General features: G+C 39.5%; 1 long non-coding RNA gene across 2 annotated transcripts in view; it reads left to right on the forward strand.

The window, feature by feature from the left end:
- Nucleotides 1-20,739, forward strand: part of LOC129059473 (uncharacterized) — a 243,646-nt gene that overhangs the window by 125,807 nt on the left and 97,100 nt on the right. Inside the window, exon 2 of one of the 2 annotated variants that reach the window (XR_010139998.1) lies at nucleotides 13,664-13,737. The exons of the other annotated variant lie outside the window; for it this stretch is intronic. This is a non-coding gene — a long non-coding RNA (uncharacterized LOC129059473). The remainder of the gene's footprint in view (nucleotides 1-13,663; nucleotides 13,738-20,739) is intronic. 2 annotated transcript variants of the gene reach the window in all.

The following is a 20,739-nucleotide window of genomic DNA, read 5'->3' on the forward strand; positions in this document are numbered from 1 at the left end:
TGCACAGTGGTGTTTATAATATTCTCTAATGTTTATTTGTATTTTTGTGGGGTCACTAGTAATATCTGTCTTATAATTTCTGATTTTTTGTATTTGAACATTCTTTCTTCTTTATTAGTCTAGTTAGCAGTCTATCTATTTTATTAGTTTTTATTTTTTCCAAATAAAACAGCCCCTGGACTTGCTCATTTTTTAAATTTGTGTGTGTGTGTGTGTGTGTGTGTGTGTGTGTGTGTTTGTGTCTATCTCCTTCAGTTCAGCCTGATTTTGGTCATTTCTTGTCTTCTGTTAGTTTTTGAATTTGTTTTCTCTTGGTTCTCTAGTTCTTTTAGTTGTGATGTTAGGTTATTAACTTGAGATCTTTCTAACTTTTTGATGTGGGCACTTAGTGCTATAAATTTTCCTCTTAACACTGCTTTAGCTGTGTCACAGAAATTCTTGTATGTTGCATTTTTGTACTCACTGGTTCCAAAGAACTTCTTAATTTTGTCATGATTTTATTATTTATCCAAAAGTCATTCAGGAGCAGGTTATTCAATTTCCATGCAATTGTATGGTTTTGAGTGAATTTCTCAGTCTTGAGTTCTAATTTGATCATACTATGGTCTGAGGAAATGTTATGATTTCAATTCTTTTGCATTTGCTGAGGAGCATTTTACTTCTGATTATGTGATTGATTTTAGAGCAGTACCATGTGCTGATGAGAAGAATGTATATTCTGTTGTTTTGGGGTAGAGAGTTCATAGATATCTATCATGTCCATTTGACCCAGAACTGAATTCAGGTTCTGAATATCTTTGTTACTTTTCTGTCTTGATAATCTGTCTAATATTGTCATTGGAGTGTTAAAGTCTCCCACTATTATTGTATGGGAGTCTTAGTCTCTTTGAAGTTGTCTAAGAAATTGCTTTATGAATCTGGGTGCTCATGGTTAGCTCTTCTTGTTGAATTGAACCCTTTGTAATTATGTAATGAATGCCCTTCTTTGTCTTTTTTGATCTTCGTGGCTTAACATCTATTTTGTCAGAAACTAGGATTGAAACCCCTGCATTTTTCTGTTTTCAATTTTCTTGGTAGATTTTCCTCCATCACTTTATTTTGAGCCTGTGTGTGTCACTGCATGTGAGATGAGCCTCTTGAAGACAGCATAACAATGGGTCTCGGTTCTTTAACTAGCTTGCCACTCCATGTCTTTTAATTGGGGCATTTAGCCTATTTACATTTAAGGTTAGTATTGACATGTGTAGATTTGATCCTGTCATGTTAGCTTGCTATTTTGCAGACTCGTTTATGTGGTTGCTTTATAGTGTCACTGGTCTGTGTACTTCAGCAGGTTTTTGTAGTGGCTGATAATGATCTTTCCTTTCTATATTTAGTTCTTCCTTTAGGAACTCTTGTAAGGCAGGTCTGGTGGTAATGATTTCCCTCAGCATTTGCTTGTCTGAGAAAGCTCTCTTTTTTGTTTATGAAGCTTGGTTTGGCCAGATATGAAATTCTGGATTGGAATTTCTTTTCTTTAAGAATTTTGAATATTAGCCCCCAGTCTCTTCTGGCTTACAGAGTTTCCACTGAGAAGACTGCTGGCAGTCCAATGGGCTTCCCTTTGTAGGTGTCCTGGCCTCTCACACTAGTTGCCCTTAACATTTTTTTTTTTTCATTTTGACACTGGAGATTCTGATGATGATGTGTCTTGGAAATGATCTTCTTGTGGAGTAATGTAACTGGGGTTCTGGGCATTTCCAGAATTTGAATGTTGGCCTGCCTAGGTAAGTTGAGGAATTTCTCATGGATGATATCCTGAAATATATTTTCCAACCTTCCATTCTCCCTATCTCTTTCAGGTACACTAATCAGTCATGGATTCAGTCTCTTTACATAATCCCATATTTCTCACAGGTTTTAACCATTCCTTTTCATTCATTTTTCTCTATTCTTGTCTGCCTGTCTTCTTCAGAAAGATAGTCTTCAAGCTCTAAGATTCTTTTCTCCACTTGGTCTATTCTGCTATTAATACTTGTGATTGCATTATGAAATTCTTTTTTTTTTTTTTTAGCTCTGTCAGCTCAGTTACATTCTTCTCTATACTGTATTTTGTTTGTCAGCTCATATAATGTCTTATCATGATTTTTAGCTTCATTGCATTGGGTTACAAGGTGCTTCTTAAGGTCAGTGAAGTTTGTTTTTATCCATTTTCTGAGTTCTACTTCTGTCATTTCAGCCATCTCAGCCTCAGCCCAGTTTTGAATCCTTGCTGGAGAGGTGATACAGTAATTGGAGGAAAAAGGGCACTCTGACTTTTTGAATTTTCATTGTTATTGTGCTGATTCTTTCTCATCTTTTTGGGCTTATCTACCTTCAATCTTTGAGGTTGCTGACTTTTGGATTTTGTTTTCTATTTCTTTTAATGGTCTGGCTACTTTTCCGTAGGGGGGCTGCTGTGGTTTGCTGGGGTCTGCTCCAGTCCCTAGTTGCCTTGGATTTTTTCAGTACCCGGAGGTATCACCAGTGAAGCCTGCAAAACAGCAAAGAAGGCAGCCTGCTCCTTCCTCTGGGACCTCCAGCCCAGAGAGGTATGGGAGTGTTGCTGGCTGAAAGCACCTGTAGGAAGTGGCTGGAGACCCCTGTTAGGAAGTCATATCTAGTCAGGAGGAACAGGATTGGGGACCCATTTAAAGAAGCAGTCTGGCCACATTTTGTTAGAGCAGCTGTGCTGTGCTGGGGGATCTCCTTTGACCCTGGTTGGTTTGGACTCTCCAAAGCCCACAGACTAAAATTGCTCAGTCACACAAACAGCAAAGGTGTCAGCCCACCCCTCTTCCTGAGAACTCCATCCCTGGGAGAATTCAAATATCTGTCAGACAGAGAACACCAGCAGGGGTGGCTGGAGGACCTGTTTGGGAGGTTCTGGCCAGTGAGGAGACACATAATTGGAAAGCTACCTAAAGAAGCAGTCTGGCCATGCCTTTCATAGAGAAGCTCAGCTGTGCTGGGGGACCACTTCTGCCCCAGTCAGCTTGAGATTTCCAAAGCCCAAAGGCTTGAATGTCTAAGTCACCCAGTCAGCAAAGATAGTGGCTTGCCCCTCCCTTTGGGAACTTCCTCTCGGGGTGTATTCAAAATTTCTATCAGCCTGAGAACACTGGTAAGGGTAGCTTGAGGCCCTGGTTGGAAAGTCCCACCAAGCGAGGAGGTACAGATTGGAGACCCAGGTGAAGAAACAGTCTGGCCATATTTTGGTAGAGTAGCTGTGCTGTGCTGGGGGATCCCTTTTGCCCTTGGCCATTTTGGACTCTCCAAAGCCCTAAGACTGGAACAGCTGAGTCTCCCGAACAGAAAAGATGGCAGCCCATTCCGCCTCACAGGAACTCTGTCCCAGGTAGGTGCAATGCTATTTCTGGTGGCTGGCTGGAATTCCAGGCCAGTGGGTCTTATCCTGTGTGGTGCTGTGGAAGTGGGGCCCAGAGACAGTCACTGCTCGGCTCCCTGGATTCAGTCTCCTTCAAAGGGATATGTACAGGGGTCCAACCTCCTGCCTTGCTGGAGTTGCTGTCACTTTCACTGGGAAGCCTGGAGTCAGTGTATGTAAAATAAAAACTCTACACCTTTACTTCGCCCCCCATCCCCCCAACTTTTAAACTTTGTGTTGATTTTATCTGCATCTTATTATACTTTCTATGTCCTGAAAAGTTGTTGTAGTTATTATTTTTGATTGATTCATCTTTTAGTCTTTATATCTAAGAGTAGTTTACACATCACAGTTGCAATGTTACACTGTGCTGCGTTTTTCTGTGTACTTACTATTACCAGCAAGTTTTGTACATTCAGGTGATTACTTATTACTAATTAACATTCTTATTTTTCTCTGATTGAATTATTCCTTTTACCATTTCATGTGTGGCAGATCTGGTGTTGATGAAATCCCTCAGCTTTTGTTTGTCTACTTCATGTTTGAAGGATATTTTCACCAGGTATTTATTCTAGGGTAAAGTTTTGTTTTATTTTCCCCCTTAGCACTTTAAATATGTCTTGCCACTCTCTCCTGGCTTTCTATTGAAAAGTCTGGTGCCAGACATATTGGAGCTCCATTGTATGTTATTTCTTTTCTCTTGCTGCTTTTAGGATCCTTTCTTTGATCTTTGGGAGTTTGATTATTAAATGCCTTGAGGTCATCTTTTTGGATTAAGTCCGCTTGTGTCCATATAACCTTCTTGTATTCAAATACCACCATCTTTCCATAGGATTGGGAAGTTTTCTGTTTTTTTTTTTAATTATACTTTAAGTTTTAGGGTACATGTGCACAATGTGCAGGTTAGTTTCATACGTATACATATGTCATGCTGGTGTGCTGCACCCATTAACTCATCATTTAGCATTAGGTATATCTCCTAATGCTATCTCTCCCCACTCCCCCCACCCCACAACTGTCCCCAAAGTGTGATGTTCCCCTTCCTGTGTCCATGTGTTCTCATTGTTCAATTCCCATCTATGAGTGAGAACATGCGGTGTTTGGTTTTTTGTCCTTGCGATAGTTTACTGAGAATGATGATTTCCAATTTCATCCATGTCCCTACAAAGGACATGAACTCATCATTTTTTATGGCTGCATAGTATTCCATGGTGTATATGTGCCACATTTTCTTAATCCAGTCTATCATTGTTGGACATTTGGCTTGGTTCCAAGTCTTTGCTATTGTGAATAGTGCCACAATAAATATACGTGTGCATGTGTCTTTATAGCAGCATGATTTATAGTCCTTTGGGTATATACCCAGTAATGGGATGGCTGGGTCAAATGGTATTTCTAGTTCTAGATCCCTGAGGAATCGCCACACTGACTTCCACAATGGTTGAACTAGTTTACAGTCCCACCAACAGTGTAAAAGTGTTCCTATTTCTCCACATCCTCTCCAGCACCTATTGTTTCCTGACTTTTTAATGATTGCCATTCTAACTAGTGTGAGATGGTATGTCATTGTGGTTTTGATTTGCATTTCTCTGATGGCCAGTGATGATGAGCATTTTTTCATGTGTCTTTTGGCTGCATAAATGTCTTCTTTTGAGAAGTGTCTGTTCATATCCTTTGCCCACTTTTTGATGGGGTTGTTTGTTTTTTTCTTGTAAATTTGTTGGAGTTCATTGTAGATTCTGGATATTAGCCCTTTGTCAGATGAGTAGGTTGTGAAAATTTTCTCCCATTTTGTAGGTTGCCTGTTCACTCTGATGGTAGTTTCTTTTGCTGTGCAGAAGCTCTTTAGTTTAATTGATCCCATTTGTCAATTTTGGCTTTTGTTGCCATTGCTTTTGGTGTTTTAGACATGATGTCCTTGCCCATGCCTATGTCCTGAATGGTAATGCCTAGGTTTTCTTCTAGGGTTTTCATGATTTTCCGTCTAATGTTTAAGTCTTTAATCCATCCTGAATTAATTTTTATATAAGGTGTAAGGAAGGGATCCAGTTTCAGCTTTCTACATATGGCTAGCCAGTTTTCCCAGCACCATTTATTAAATAGGGAATCCTTTCCCCATTGCTTGTTTTTGTCAGGTTTGTCAAAGATCAGATAGTTGTAGATATGCGGCGTTATTTCTGAGGGCTCTGTTCTGTTCCATTGGTCTATATCTCTGTTTTGGTACCAGTACCATGCTGTTTTGGTTCCTGTAGCCTTGTAGTATAGTTTGAAGTCAGGTAGTGTGATGCCTCCAGCTTTGTTCTTTTGGCTAGGATTGACTTGGTGATGCAGGCTCTTTTTTGGTTCCATATGAACTTTAAAGTAGTTTTTCCAATTCTGTGAAGAAAGTCATTGGTAGCTTGATGGGGATGGCATTGAATCTATAAATTACCGTGGGCAGTATGGCCATTTTCACGATATTGATTCTTCCTACCCATGAGCATGGAATGTTCTTCCATTTGTTTGTATCCTCTTTTATTTCCTTGAGCAGTGATTTGTAGTTCTCCTTGAAGAGGTCCTTCACGTCCCTTGTAAGTTGGATTCCTAGGTATTTGATTCTCTTTGAAGCAATTGTGAATGGGAGTTCACTCATGATTTGGCTCTCTGTTTGTCTGTTATTGGTGTATAATAATGCTTGTGATTTTTGGACATTGATTTTGTATCCTGAGACTTTGCTGAAGTTGCTTATCAGCTTAAGGAGATTTTGGGCTGAGACAATGGGGTTTTTTAGATATACAGTCATGTCATCTGCAAATAGGGACAATTTGACTTCCTCTTTTCCTAATTGAATACCCTTTATTTCCTTCTCCTGCCTAATTGCCCTGGCCAGAACTTCCAACACTATGTTGAATAGGAGTGGTGAGAGGGCATCCCTGTCTTGTGCCAGTTTTCAAAGGGAATGCTTCCAGTTTTTGCCCATTCAGTATGATATTGGCTGTGGGTTTGTCATAGATAGCTCTTATTATTTTGAGATACATCCCGTCAATACCTAATTTATTGAGAGTTTTCAGCATGAAGCGTTGTTGAATTTTGTCAAAGGCCTTTTCTGCATCTATTGAGATAATCATGTGGTTTTTGTCTTTCGTTCTGTTTATATGCTGGATTACATTTATTGATTTGTGTATATTGAACCAGCCTTGCATCTCAGGGATGAAGCCCACTTGATCATAGTGGATAAGCTTTTTGATGTGCTGCTGGATTCGGTTTGCCAGTATTTTATTGAGGAATTTTGCATTAATGTTCATCAAGGATATTGGTCTAAAATTCTCTTTTTTGGTTGTGTCTCTGCCAGGCTTTGGTATCAGGATGATGCTGGCCTCATAAAATGAGTTAGGGAGGATTCCCTCTTTTTCTATTGATTGGAATAGTTTCAGAAGGAATGGTATCAGTTCCTCCTTGTACCTCTGGTAGAATTCGGCTGTGAATCCATCTGGTCCTGGACTCTTTTTGGTTGGTAAGCTATTGATTATTGCCACAATTTCAGATCCTGTTATTGGTCTATTCAGAGATTCCACTTCTTCCTGGTTTAGTCTTGGGAGAGTGTATGTGTCCAGGAATTTATCTATTTCTTCTAGATTTTCTAGTTTATTTGCATAGAGGTGTTTGTAGTATTCTCTGATGGTAGTTTGTATTTCTGTGGGATCGGTGGTAATATCCCCTTTATCATTTTTTATTGCATTTATTTGATTCTTCTCTCTTTTTTTCTTTATTAGTCTTGCTAGCAGTCTATCCATTTTGTTGATCCTTTCAAAAAGCAGCTCCTGGATTCATTAATTTTTTGAAGGGTTTTTTTTTGTCTCTATTTCCTTCAGTTCTGCTCTGATTTTAGTTATTTCCTGCCATTTGCTAGCTTTTGAATGTGTTTCCTTTTGCTTTTCTAGTTCTTTTGATTGTGATGTTAGGGTGTCAATTTTGGATCATTCCTGCTTTCTCTTGTGGGCATTTAGTGCTATAAATTTCCCTCTACCCACTGCTTTGAATGTGTCCCAGAGATTCTGGTATGTTGTGTCTTCGTTCTCATTGGTTTCAAAGAACATCTTTATTTCTGCCTTCATTTCATTATGTACCCAGTAGTCATTCAGGAGCAGGTTGTTCAGTTTCCATGTAGTTGAGCAGTTTTGAGTGAGTTTCTTAATCCTGAGTTCTAGTTTGATTGCACTGTGGTCTGAGAGACAGTTTGTTATAATTTGTTTTCTTTCCCATTTGCTGAGGAGAGCTTTACTTCCAAGTATGTGGTCATTTTTGGAATAGGTGTGGTGTGGTGCTGAAAAAAATGTATATTCTGTTGATTTGGGGTGGAGAGTTCTGTAGATGTCTATTAGGTCCACTTGGTGCAGAGCTGAGTTCAATTCCTGGGTATCGTTGTTAACTTTCTGTCTCATTGCTCTGTCTAATGTTGACAGTGGGGTGTTGAAGTCTCCTATTATTATTGTGTGGGAGTCTAAGTCTCTTTGTAGGTCACTCAGGACTTGCTTTATGAATCTGGGTGCTCCTGTATTGGGGGCATATATATTGAGGATAGTTAGCTCTTCTTGTTGAATTGATCCCTTTACCATTACGTAATGGCCTTCTTCGTCTCTTTTGATCTCTGTTGGTTTAAAGTCTGTTTTATCAGAGACTAGGATTGTGACCCCTGCCTTTTTTTGCTTTCCATTTGCTTGGTAGATCTTCCTCCATCCTTTTATTTTGAGCCTATGTATGTCTTTGCACGTGAGATGAGTTTCCTGAATACAGCACACTGATGGATCTTGACTCTTTATCCAATTTGCCAGTCTGTGTCTTTTAATTGGAGCATTTAGTCCATTTACACTTAAAGTTAGTATTGTTATGTGTGAATTTGATCCTGTCATTATGATATTAGCTGGTTATTTTGCTTATTAGTTGATGCAGTTTCTTCCTAGTCTCAATGGTCTTTACATTTTGGCATGATTTTGCAGCGGCTGGTACTAGTTGTGCCTTTCCATGTTTAGTACTTCCTTCAGGAGCTCTTTTAGGGCAGGCCTGGTGGTGACAAAACTACCAGCATTTCCTTGTCTGTAAAGTATTTTATTTCTCCTTCACGTATCAAGCTTAGTTTGGCTGGATATGAAATTCTGGGTTGAAAATTCTTTTCTTTAAGAATGTTGAATATTGGCCCCCACTGTCTTCTGGCTTGTAGGGTTTCTGCCATGAGATCTGCTGTTAGTCTGATGGGCTTCCCTTTCTCTCTGGCTGCCCTTAACATTTTTTCCTTCTTCATTTCAACTTTGGTGAATCTGACAATTATGTGTCTTTGGGTTGCTCTTCTCGAGGAGTATCTTTGTGGTGTTCTCTGTATTTCCTGAATCTGAATGTTGGCCTGCCTTGCTAGATTGGGGAAGTTCTCCTAGATAATATCCTGCAGAGTGTTTTCCAACTTGGTTCCATTCTCCCCATCACTTTCCGGTACACCAATCAGACGCAGATTTGGTCTTTTCACATAGTCCCATATTTCTTGGAGGCCTTTTTTGTTTCTTTTTATTCTTTTTTCTCTAAACCTCCCTTCTTGCTTCATTTCATTCATTTCATCTTCCATCACTGATACCCTTTCTTCCAGTTGATCGCATCGGCTCCTGAGGCTTCTGCATTCTTCACGTAATTCTCGAGCCTTGGCTTTCAGCTCCATCAGCTCCTTTAAGCACTTCTCTGTATTGGTTATTCTAGTTATACATTTGTCTAAAGTTTTTTCAAAGTTTTCAATTTCTTTTCCTTTGGTTTGAATTTCCTCCTGTAGCTTGGAGTAGTTTGATCATCAGAAACCTTCTCCTCTCAACTCGTCAAAGTCATTCTCCATCCAGCTTTGTTCTGTTGCTAGTGAGGAAATGTGTTCTTTTGGAGGAGGAGAGTCGCTCTGCTTTTTAGAGTTTCCAGTTTTTCTGCTCTATTTTTTCCCCATCTTTGTGGTTTTATCTACTTTTGGTCTTTGATGATGGTGATGTACAGATGGGTTTTTGGTGTGGATGTCCTTTCTGTTTGTTAGTTTTCCTTCTAACAGACAGGACCCTCAGCTGCAGGTCTGTTGGAGTTTGCTAGAGGTCCACTCCAGACCCTGTTTGCCTGGATATCAGCAGCAGTGTCTGCAGAACCACAGATTTTCGTGATCCGCGAATGCTGCTGGCTGATCATTCCTCTGGAAGTTTTGTCTCAGAGGAGTACCAGGCCATGTGAGGTGTCAGTCTGCCCCTAATGGGAGGTGCCTCCCAGTTAGGCTCCTCAGGGGTCAGGGATCAGGGACCCACTTGAGGAAGCAGTCTGCCTGTTCTCAGATCTTCAGCTGCATGCTGGGAGAGCCACTGCTCTCCTCAAAGCTGTCAGACAGGGACATTTAAGTCTGCAGAGGTTACTGCCGTCTTTTGTTTGTCTGTGCCCTGCCCCCAGAGGTGGAGCCTACAGAGGCAGGCAGGCCTCCTTGAGCTGTTGTGGGCTCCACACAGTTCAAGCTTCCTGGCTGCTTTGTTTACCTAAATGAGCCTGGGCCATGGCGGGCGCCCCTCTCCCAACCTCGCCGCCACCTTGCAGTTTGATCTCCAACTGCTGTGCTAGCAATCAGCTAGACTCTGTGGGCATAGGACCCTCCAAGCCAGGTGCAGGATATAATCTCCTGGTGTGCCGTTTCCTAAGCCCGTTGGAAAAGCACAGTATTCAGGTGAGAATGGATCAATTTTCCAGGTGCGTTGTCTGTTACCCCTTTCCTTGACCAGGAAAGGGAACTCCCTGACCCCTTGCACTTCCCGAGTGAGGCAATGCCTCACCCTGCTTCGGCTGGTGCAGGGTGCACTGCACCTACTGTACTGCACCCACTGTCTGGCACTCCCTAGTGAGATGAACCCGGTACCTCAGATGGAAATGCAGAAATCGCCCATCTCCTGCGTCGCTCACACTGGGAACTGTAGACCGGAGCTGTTCCTATTTGGCCATCTTGGCTCCTCCCTTGAAGTTTTCTGTTTTTATTCCTTTGAATAAACTTTCTACTTCTTTTTCTCTACTTCTTTAAGGTTAGAACTCAAATTTGCCCTTTTGAGGCTATTTTTATAGAGGCTATTTTCTATATCTTTTAGGCATGCTTTAAAAAAATTTTTTTTTTCTTTTGTCTCTTCTGTGTATTTTCAAATAGCTTGCCTTGAAGCTCACTAGTTCTTTCTTCTGCTTGATCAATTCCACTAATAAAAGACTCTGTTGCATTCTTCAGTGTGACAATTGCATTTTTTCTGCTTCAGAGTTTCTGCTTGATCCTTTTTAATTATTTTCATCTGTGTCAAATTTATCTGATAGAATTCTGAATTCCTTCTCTGTTTTATCTTGAATTCCTTTGAGGTTCCCTCAAGACAGCCATTTTGAATTCTCTGTCTGAAAGGTCACACATCTCTTTTTCCAGGATTGGTTCCTGGTGCCTTATTTAGTTCATTTGGTCAGGTCATGTTTTCCTGGATGGTGTTAATGCTAGCAGATTTTCTTCAGTGTCTTAACATCTAACAATTTGGTATTTATTGTAGTCTTCACTATCTGGGCTTGTCTATACCTGTCCTTCTTGGGAATGTTTTCTAGATATTTTCAAGGACTTAGGTTTTGTGATCTAACCTGCATTTGCTTCAGGGAGCACCCCAAGCCCAATAATGCTGTGGTTATTGTAGACTCACTGATGTACCACCTTGATGGTCTTGGGGACGATCTGGGAGAATTTTCTCATTACCCCTTGGAGATTCTTGTTCTCTTCCTTTACTTTCTAGTAAAAAAACAGAGTGTCTCCTGTTCTGAGCCACCTACAGCTAGGGGTGGAGTGACACAAGTACCCCTGTGACTACCACCACTATGACTTCACCAGATCAGACCTGAAGCCATTACAGCACTGGGTTTCATCTAAGGCCTGCTGTAACCACTCCCTGGTTACTGCCTATGTTTGCTCAAGGCCCTGGGGCTCTACGATCAGCAGGTGGCAAAGCCAGCCAAGCCTGTGTCCTTCCCTTCAGGGTGGCAAGTTCTCTTAGGCCCCGAGTGAATCCACAATTTCTGTCTGGGAGTCAGGGACTAGAGTCACAAACCTTAGAAGTCTGTGGGGTGTATTCTTGTACTGTGGCTGAGCTGACACTCAAACCACAAGATACAATCCTTTCCACTCTTTCCTCCCCTTTCCAAAGTCACAGAAGTTTCACCTCATAGTTACAGCCACCACAGGCCATGAGGAGTTCTGCCTGACTATTGCCGATGTTCGCTTAAGGTCCAGTAATTCTTAAATAAGCATGTGATGAATGCTGCCTGACCTGGGTCTCACCCTTTAGGGCAGTGGGCTCCCCTCTGGGCCAGGGAAGGTCCTTAGATACTTGACAAGAGTCAAGACATGGAATCAGGGACCCCAAGAGCCCAGTTGGTATTCTCTATCCTCCTGTGGCCATGCTGGTACATAAAAGTGCAAGGCAAATTCCCCTGTACATTTTCTTCTGCTTTTCTCAAGCAGAAGGAGTTTCACCCTATAGCCACCACAGCCAGTAACATCCTGGATCTCACCTGAAGCCAGTGAATCTCAGAAGCTCACCCAAGGCCTTCAATGTACTTCCTGGGTATTGCTGTTGGTCATTCAGGGCCAAGGGCTCTTCAGTTAGCAGGTGAGAAATGGTGCCAAGAATAATTTATTCTTTTCAAGGTAATAGGTTCCATTCTGGGCCAGGTTTTGTCTAGAAATGTTGTCTGGGAGCTAGGGCCTAGGAATTGGGGCCTCATGACTGAGCAGTGCCCTATTCTGCTGTGGCTGAGCTGGTACTCAAGATGCAAGACAAGGTCTTCCTCTCTCTTTCCTCTTCTTTCTTCAAGCATAAGGAAGGGGTCTCTTTTGGAGTCAGGAGCTGTGCAGCCTGTGGTTAGGTGAAGGGTGATGCCAGCATTTCCTTAGCTACCCCAGCTGTCTCAGTAGGTTGTGTGCTCCACTGTCTCTTAGCCTGGTTCAGCACTAGGACTTGCCTGAGGTTTGCAGTCCTTATGTCCTAGATTGCCTTTCACATTTACTTAGAGACTCAGAGCACTTTGGCCCTTAGTGGTGAGGTTTGTGGGAATTCAAGTTTGGACCTTTGGGATTGGTAATTCCTCTTTGGCTAGGGCTTGTTTAAATGCCCCCTCTGTGGTTGGGCATCAGCTGAATTTGGTGTGGTTTAGCTTTTTGCTCTACCAGGACAGCACTGAGTTCAGTGGCTCACAATTGCTGTGTTCTCCCTCCCCCAGCACCCAGAGATGCTCTTCTCAACATGCTGCCAATGCTGGGGTGATGGGGTGAGGTGGCACTGGTGATTTAAGACTTTTTTTCTATCTCTTCAGTACCTCTTTCAGTGATGTGTAGTTAAAACCAGGTACTATGAGGGCTCACCTGGTTTTTAGTTCTTATGAAGGTGTTTTTAATTTTTTTCTGTGTAGATAGTTGTTAAGTTGATGTACTTGCAGGGGATATGATCAGTGGAGTCATCTATCCTGCCATCTTGCTCTGCCTCCCAGATAATTACATCACAAAGCATTTACTAATAATTAGGTGGGTAGCAAGATATTGGACAGATCTACACAATGAAAAATTTTTTTTATTAGATAAGTGATATGTGCTTATTTAAATGGTTCAAATAGTGCACACACGTACAAATTTGAATCTGTTGTCTACCACTGTTAACTGCTTGGATGGTATCCTTCTAGGCTTCATTTATATAGACTTTGAAGATACTTCAAGTTTGGTTTCAGACCACCACAATTAATGTTGCAATAAAGCAAGTTACAGAAATTATTTTGTTTCCTAGTGCATTTAAAAGTTATGTTTACCTATACTGTAGTTTATTAACTGTGAAATAGCATTATGTCTAAGAAAACGATATACATACCTTAATTAAAGCATACTGTATTGCTAAAAAAAACACTAACAATCATCTGAACATTCAATAAGTCATGGTCTTTTTGCTGATAGAGGGTCTTCCCTCAACGTTGATGGCTGCTGGCTGATAAGGATGGTAGTTATTGAAGGCTGGGGTGCCTGTAGCAATTTTTTAAGACAACACTAAAGTTTGCTGCATCACTTGACTCTTCCTTTCATGAGAGATTTCTCTGTAGCTTACAATGTTGTTTGATAGCATTTTACCCACAGTAGAACTTCTTTCAAGATTGGAGTCAATCCTCTCAAACCCTGCCACTCTTTTATCAACTGTTAACGTAGTATTCTAAATCCTATGTTTACAGAATCTTCACCAGAAGAAGTTTCCATCTCAAGAAACTACTTTCCTTGCTGATCTGTAAGAAACAACTCTTCATAGGTTAGTGTTATTATAAGCTTGCCGCAATTCAGTCATATCTTTGGGCCCATTTTTAATTCTAGTTCTCATTCTATCTCCACCACATCTGCAATTACTGTTTCTGCTGAAACCTTAAACTCCTCAAAATCATCCATGAACATTAGAATTAACTTCTTCCGAACTTCTATTAATGTTGATATTTGACTTCCTCTCAGGAATCACAAATCTTATTATTATTTTCTATAATGGTGAATCCTTTCCAGAAGGTTTTCAAGTTACATTGCCAAGATCCAGCAAAGGACTCACTATGTATGGCACCCATAGCCTTGCAAGATGTATTTCTTAAATAATAAGATGTGAAAGTCAAAATCACTTCTTGTTCCATTGGCTATAAAATGGAGGTTGTGTTAGTGGACATAAACACATTAATCTTGCAGCCTACAGAATGGGAGAAAATCTTGCAATCTATCCATATGACAAAGGGCTAATATCCAGAATCTACAAAGAACTATTTCTAAACAAATTTACAAGAAAAAAACAACCCCATCAAAAAGTGGGTGAAGGATATGAACAGACACTTCTCAAAAGAAGACATTTATGCAGCCAACAGGCTTATGAAAAAATGCTCATCATCACTGGTCATTAGAGAAATGCAAATCAAAACAAAATGAGATACCATCTCATGCCATTTAGAATGGTGATTTTTAAAAAGTCAGGAAACAACAGATGCTGGAGAGGATGTGGAGAAATAGGAATGCTTTTACACTGTTGGTGGGAGTGTAAATTAGTTCAACCATTGTGGAAGACAGTGTGGTGACTCCTTAAGGATCTAGAACAAGAAATACCGTTTGATCCAGCAATCCCATTACTGGGTATATACCCAAAAGATTATAGATCATTCTATTATAAAGACACATGCACACGTATGTTTATTGCAGCACTGTTCACAATAGCAAAGTCTTGAAACCAACCCAAATGCCTATCAATGATAGACTGGATAAAGAAAATGTGGTACATATATACCTTGGAATACTATGCAGCCATAAAAAAGGATGAGTTCATGTCCTTTGCAGGGACATGGATGAAACTGGAAACCATCATTCTCAGCAAAGTAACACAAGAAGAGAAAACCAAACACCACATATTCTCACTCATAGGTGGGAGTTGAACAATGAGATCACTTGGACACAAGGAGGGGAACATCACACACTGGGGCCTGATGGGAGCGGAGGGCTGAGGGAGGCATAGCATTAGAAGAAATACCTAATGTAAATGATGAGTTGATAGGTGCAGCAAACAAACATGGCACATGTATACCTATGTAACAAACCTGCACATTGTGCACATGTACCATGGAACTTAAAGTATAATAATAAAAAATAAATTAAAAAAATATATAACATTAAGCTCCTTCTACATCTCTACCAGAACTCTTGTGTGACCATGCATGCTTTGTCGATAAACAGTAACATTTTGAAGAGATTTTTTATTTTTTTTTTTGGTCTGAGCAATAGGTCTCAAAAGTGGGCTTAAAATATTCAGTAAACAATTATGTAAATAGATGTGCTGTCTCTCAGGCTTTCTTGTTTCATTTATAGAGCAGGCAGAGTAGATTTAGCATAATTCTTAAGGGCCCTAGGATTTTTGAAATGGTAAATGATCATGGGATTCAATCTCAGGTCACCAGCTGCATTAGCCCTTAACAAGAAAGTCAGCCTTTTCTTTGAATCTTTGGAGCCAGGCTGACTTCTCCAGCTATAAAAGTTCTAGATGGCATCTTTTCCCAACATAAGGCTGTTTCATCTATATTAAACATCTGTTGTTTAGTGTAGTCACCTTTATCAATTATCTTAGCTAGATCTCCTGGATAGCTTGCTGCAGCTTCTACATGAGCACTTGCTGCTTCACCTTGCACTTTTTTGTTGTTGTTGTGTTGAGATGGAGTCTCGCTCTGTCTCCAGACTGGAGTGCAGTGGTGCCATCTTGGCTTACTGCAATCTCTGCCTCCTGGGTTCAAGTGATTCTCCTCCCTCAGCCTTCTGAGTAGCTGGGATTACAGGCACACGCCGTCACATCCAGCTAATTTTTGTATTTTTAGTAGAGACGGGGTTTCACCATGTTGGCCAGGATGGTCTCAATCTCTTGACTTTGTGATCCATCTGCCTCGGCTTCCCAAAATGCTGGGATTACAGGCATGAGCCACCACGCCTGGCCTGCACTTTTGTGTGATGGAGACAGTTTCTTTCCTTAAACCTCATGAGTGAATCTCTGCTAGCTTCAAACTCTTCTTTGGCAGCTTTCTCACCTCTCTCAGCCTTCTTAGAACTGCAGAGAGTTAGGGCCTCGCTCTGGATTAGGCTTTGGCTTAAGGGAATGTTATAGCTGCTTTGATCTTCTATACAGGCTATTCAAACTTTTAAAAATATCAATAATAAGGCTGATTTGTTTTCTTATCATTCATGTGTGGAGTAGCACTTTTAATTTTCTTCAAGAGCTTTTCCTTTTCATTCAAAACTTGGCTATTTTGCAAAAGAGGCCTAGCTTTTGGATTGTCCCAGTAAGCATAATCATTTCTAGCTTTTAACTTAAAGTGACAGCTGTCTTTCCTGTTAAAAACTGTCAATAAACGAGGTATTAAAGGAACATGCCTCAAAATGGTAAGGATCATCTGTGACAAACTCACAGCCAACATTATATTGAATGGACAAAAGCTGGAAATATTCCTCTTGAAAAGTGGCACAAGACAAGTATGCCCTCTCTAACCACTTTTATTCAACATACTACTGAAGTCTTAGCCAGAGACATCAGTCAAGTAAAGGAAATAAAGGGCATCTAAATAGGAAGAGAGGAAGCCAAACTATCTCTGTTTGCAGATGACAAGATGCTATATCTAGAAAACTCCATAGTCTCAACCCAAAAGCCCCTTCAGCTAATGAACAACTGCAGCAGTTCCAGGATACAAAATCAATGTACAAAAATTACTAGCATCACTTACCTTGTTTATTGTTGCACTCCCAACATGTGTCTGGTAAATGGTAGGCAATTACTAGATATTTGTTATTTAATTGAAAGGTATAGAAAGCTGGAAATTTTTCATATGTCATTCCTAAATATTTAGTGTGCACTGAAACAAGGATTCTAGAGGCAAGTGAGATCTAAGTTTTTCTTAGGAAGGCATATAGTGCATTTAAAAATTAATAAATACTTGAGAATTTAATCAACAATAATACCGTGCTCTTAATATGCATTATTGCTTAGTAATACATCCTCTTTAGTGGTTTTGCTTCCAATATGAACTTTCAAACTGGCTAGGGTTTACACTGAAGCCAGTAATCTCCCCATATCTTCTGTTCACCTGCACTTTGGGGCTGCTTATCTTGCCCAAGGAGAAGAATGTTCATTGAGTTACATATGAATGGACCAGGTAGGGCTTGTGTGCTTTGATTGTTACAATGATTATATTTCTTACATCATCATTCAATGCTGATGGCTATGGTTATCTCAGCCATGACAGCAGGAGCCATAGTTCCTTTTCGCACCACTTGTTTAGATGTTTCTGCCAAAAATTGGTAGGTGAAAATGTAGCTCATGCTCCGTCACTTTATTTCTAAAAGAGAGCAACAAACAAATGAATAACAAACAACTCTCTTATCCTCCAGAGGTAAGGAGAAGTTAGAATTCCCTGTGTTTGTTCTCTTTTTACTTCCTCCCATCCAGGCACTCATAATACTGTTAAAAATTCCTTTTTGTTTCTTTAACTTATTCTAAAGCTGTCAGTCATGTTTATTGCTATAGCAATGAATTTAAACTTCTAAAGCGTATGTTAAGTGTACAGGGCATTGCAACACATTTTTAAAACAAATGTAGGTTATTTGTTGCTTTACATCTCTGCATGGCTATGAAGATTGTGTCTGAAGGCCATTTGAGAAATTTGCTTCAAAATATATTGATCATTTTAATATAATTTAAAGACATTTTATAAAATTTTAGAATTGGAGTATTCAAATGCAACAATACATTCTTTTACCGCCAACTACATTATTGAACAATACAAAGTACACTAGTTCTGCTGGTTCTTTGATGTTATAAGAATTTTACACTTCTAGATTTTGAGTTATTATTTGTACCTTGATAGTATCTGGTAAAGAAAATGAAAAGTAGTTTCACGTACAGATATAAAATAATGGAGCAGTCAAGCATAAAATTTTACTGGATGCTAAAATCATTTGTTTTTTGCTCCTGTAAATCATAGGTTAATTTTATTGTTCAAACCGTTTATGTCTCCTAAAATATGTTTAAAACCTTTACACAAACTAGAGTCTCTTCACCAGTTAAGAAGCAGATTGTATATTTATAGCCTTTAGGGTCTCAGGAAATGATTCAAACTCTTCTTAGAAGTGATGCAGTGAGCAAGAAAATTCCACTAACAATTTTGGCATTAGATTTCTGACAGATTTTGGTTTACAGAATAGAATCACAGATGTGATTAAACAATTCTGAACATTTTCACAACACATTTGGATGGCTTTCAGATCCAGTTATCATGTTCCCAAACATCTTAAGATCAAAGAAGAAAACAAATCTATCTGACATTCTTTAGAGTTTGGGATAGCCACTCATTTTTTCATTAGCAAACATTTCTTGAACAACTATGATGTGCCAAGCACTATTCCAGAGGCATGGGATACATCTGCAAATAAAATTGATGAAAGACTCTGCTTTCATAAAGTATTAACTTTACTTGCCTTTATTTACATAAAATAAGTAAATTGTATAGCATGTTAGAAGTTAATAAGTGCTATGGAAGGAAAGGGAACATGGAGTAGGATAAAGGAGAGTGGCAATTGCTGAAGAGGGCATTGCAATTGGAGAGTGTGATCAGGCTTATTAAGGTGACATTTGAGTCAAGACTTGAAGGGAGTGAAAGAGGTAGTCATGCAGGTATTAGGCAAGAGCATTCTAATACTAGGACAATTCATGCAAAGGCATGGAAGTGGGAAATTTCCTGGGATGTTCAAGGAAGAGCAAAAAGGCCTATGTGGCTAGAGTGAAGAGAGTGAGAGGAAAGTAGCTAAAACTGTGTTCAGAGTGGGAACAGGGGTCAGATCAACAGACTGCTGTAAGGACTTCGGATTTTTTACTATGAATGGGGAGCCAGCAGGGTTTTGAGTGTCCCTGGGGCTGGTATTCTGAGACTAGGTGGTAAGGGGTAGAATGGCAGCACTTAAGAGCAGATGAAGACAGGGAAAGAGCTGTAGGTGGCTTGGTCCAAGGTGGTAGCAGTGAGAAGTGTGGGAAACAGTTGAATTCTGGATATATTTTGAAAGTAACAGCAGCCACATTTTTTGATAGGTGACAAAAGGGGCATGACATAAAGAGAAGCATGAGTGTAAAGTATTTTGCCTGAGCATCCAGAGATCGGAGATGTCATTAAATAAGATTGTGGAGTGGGTGAGAGCAACAGTCAGGGGCAACACAACGATAAACCATAAAACATGTTTCTAGTGTGGGACCTATTTCATATTATTGTCATTTTCCAGTGTGTTATTACTTATTATTTCAATGTTTAAATAAGAACCATCTGGAAATTTCCACTGTGGCCTAATTCAAGCTACTAACATGATGTCCCTGAAAGTGGAATTGGGAAGATATGAGTACAATAGGCTTTTGAAAGACAGGGCAAGCTGCCTCGAGCACACTGTGACTGAGCTCTGTGGCTTAGAACTCATCTTTCCAATATCAACTGGACATTGTTGGGACCTCCTGAGCATTAGGGCAGGCTAGTTTGTTATATACACACTAGACTTTATATGTCTATATATGTGCTCGACCTCAGACTATAATTCAGCTGTTACATTTTGTAGGGCTGAGAATTTATTTAAAATAAGCATTCTTTTGGTAGAAATTTGGCTATAGGCTATTCTAGGAATCAGAGCCTTTTTTTTTAAATTTTATTTTCTTGTTTGGATGTTTGGAATAAATTCACAATTTACACATATTCCTTTAAGTTGAATACTTACAGACTGCTGACAACTATTGATAACTTTGTTTTTTGGTTCTAAGAAACTTTGGTCTAAACCAATGGCACTTGAAAATCTATATATTCTCTTTAACTGTAATTCATTGAAATATTAATTTAGCAAACTCATTTTAGAGTCCAATGAACAGTGTCTTGTAAAATGAAGTCTGTTTGATTGCATGACTTCATGAAAAATGCTGATATGTTTAACTTGGCTAATATAGAAAGTGTTCTATTGTTTGTAGTAGTGGTGGTGTTTTTCACCAAGTGTGCTGTGTTAAAGCCCATCTTGAATATTAAGCATTTGGTCCATGTATTGCTGCAAAATACCCTGGTTCTATAATCCTTTAAAGATAAATTGGGTGAAACAAATCTGACCAGTCCTGGGGGTATTAATTATATTTCAAAATGAACTCAAGCCCAGATACACATTTCTAAATTGCGATTTTCATGGAAAGTGATTATTCAGGACTGGTAATAATATGAAATGTTGTAGTTTAGTAGATGTGTTATATTGTGAAAACTGACAAAAGTAAGATTTGTTTTTTTTTGTGTGTGTGTGTTTCATGAGACATAACGCCTTACCATCATCAAACTTTAAAACCTTATTCATACGTAATATAAACTTATTTGTGCTAACTTCTTATTTTTAAAATTTGAGATAAAATTGACACATATGTATTATCTAATATAGCAGCTCTTGCCATATATGGTTTTTGAGCATTTGAAGTGTGGCTGGTCTGACTGAGGAACTAAATTTTAAATTGTATTTAATTTTAAATAATTTAAATTTAAATTCATATGGCCACATGTGGCTAGTGGCTACAATATGGAACAGTGCAGCCTCAGATAGTACCTCTCAACTGGGGATCTAGAAAGGAGTTAAATCCTCATGCCCAAAGGCATACACTGTTTCTAATTAATCAGTTTACCTCTCGTGCATCAAGAATGATACTATGTATCATGATTAGAATAATTAAAAAACAGCATCTCAAATTATTTTC

This window comes from Pongo abelii, chromosome 4, assembly GCF_028885655.2.
Source record: "Pongo abelii isolate AG06213 chromosome 4, NHGRI_mPonAbe1-v2.0_pri, whole genome shotgun sequence".
Lineage (NCBI taxonomy): Eukaryota > Metazoa > Chordata > Mammalia > Primates > Hominidae > Pongo > Pongo abelii.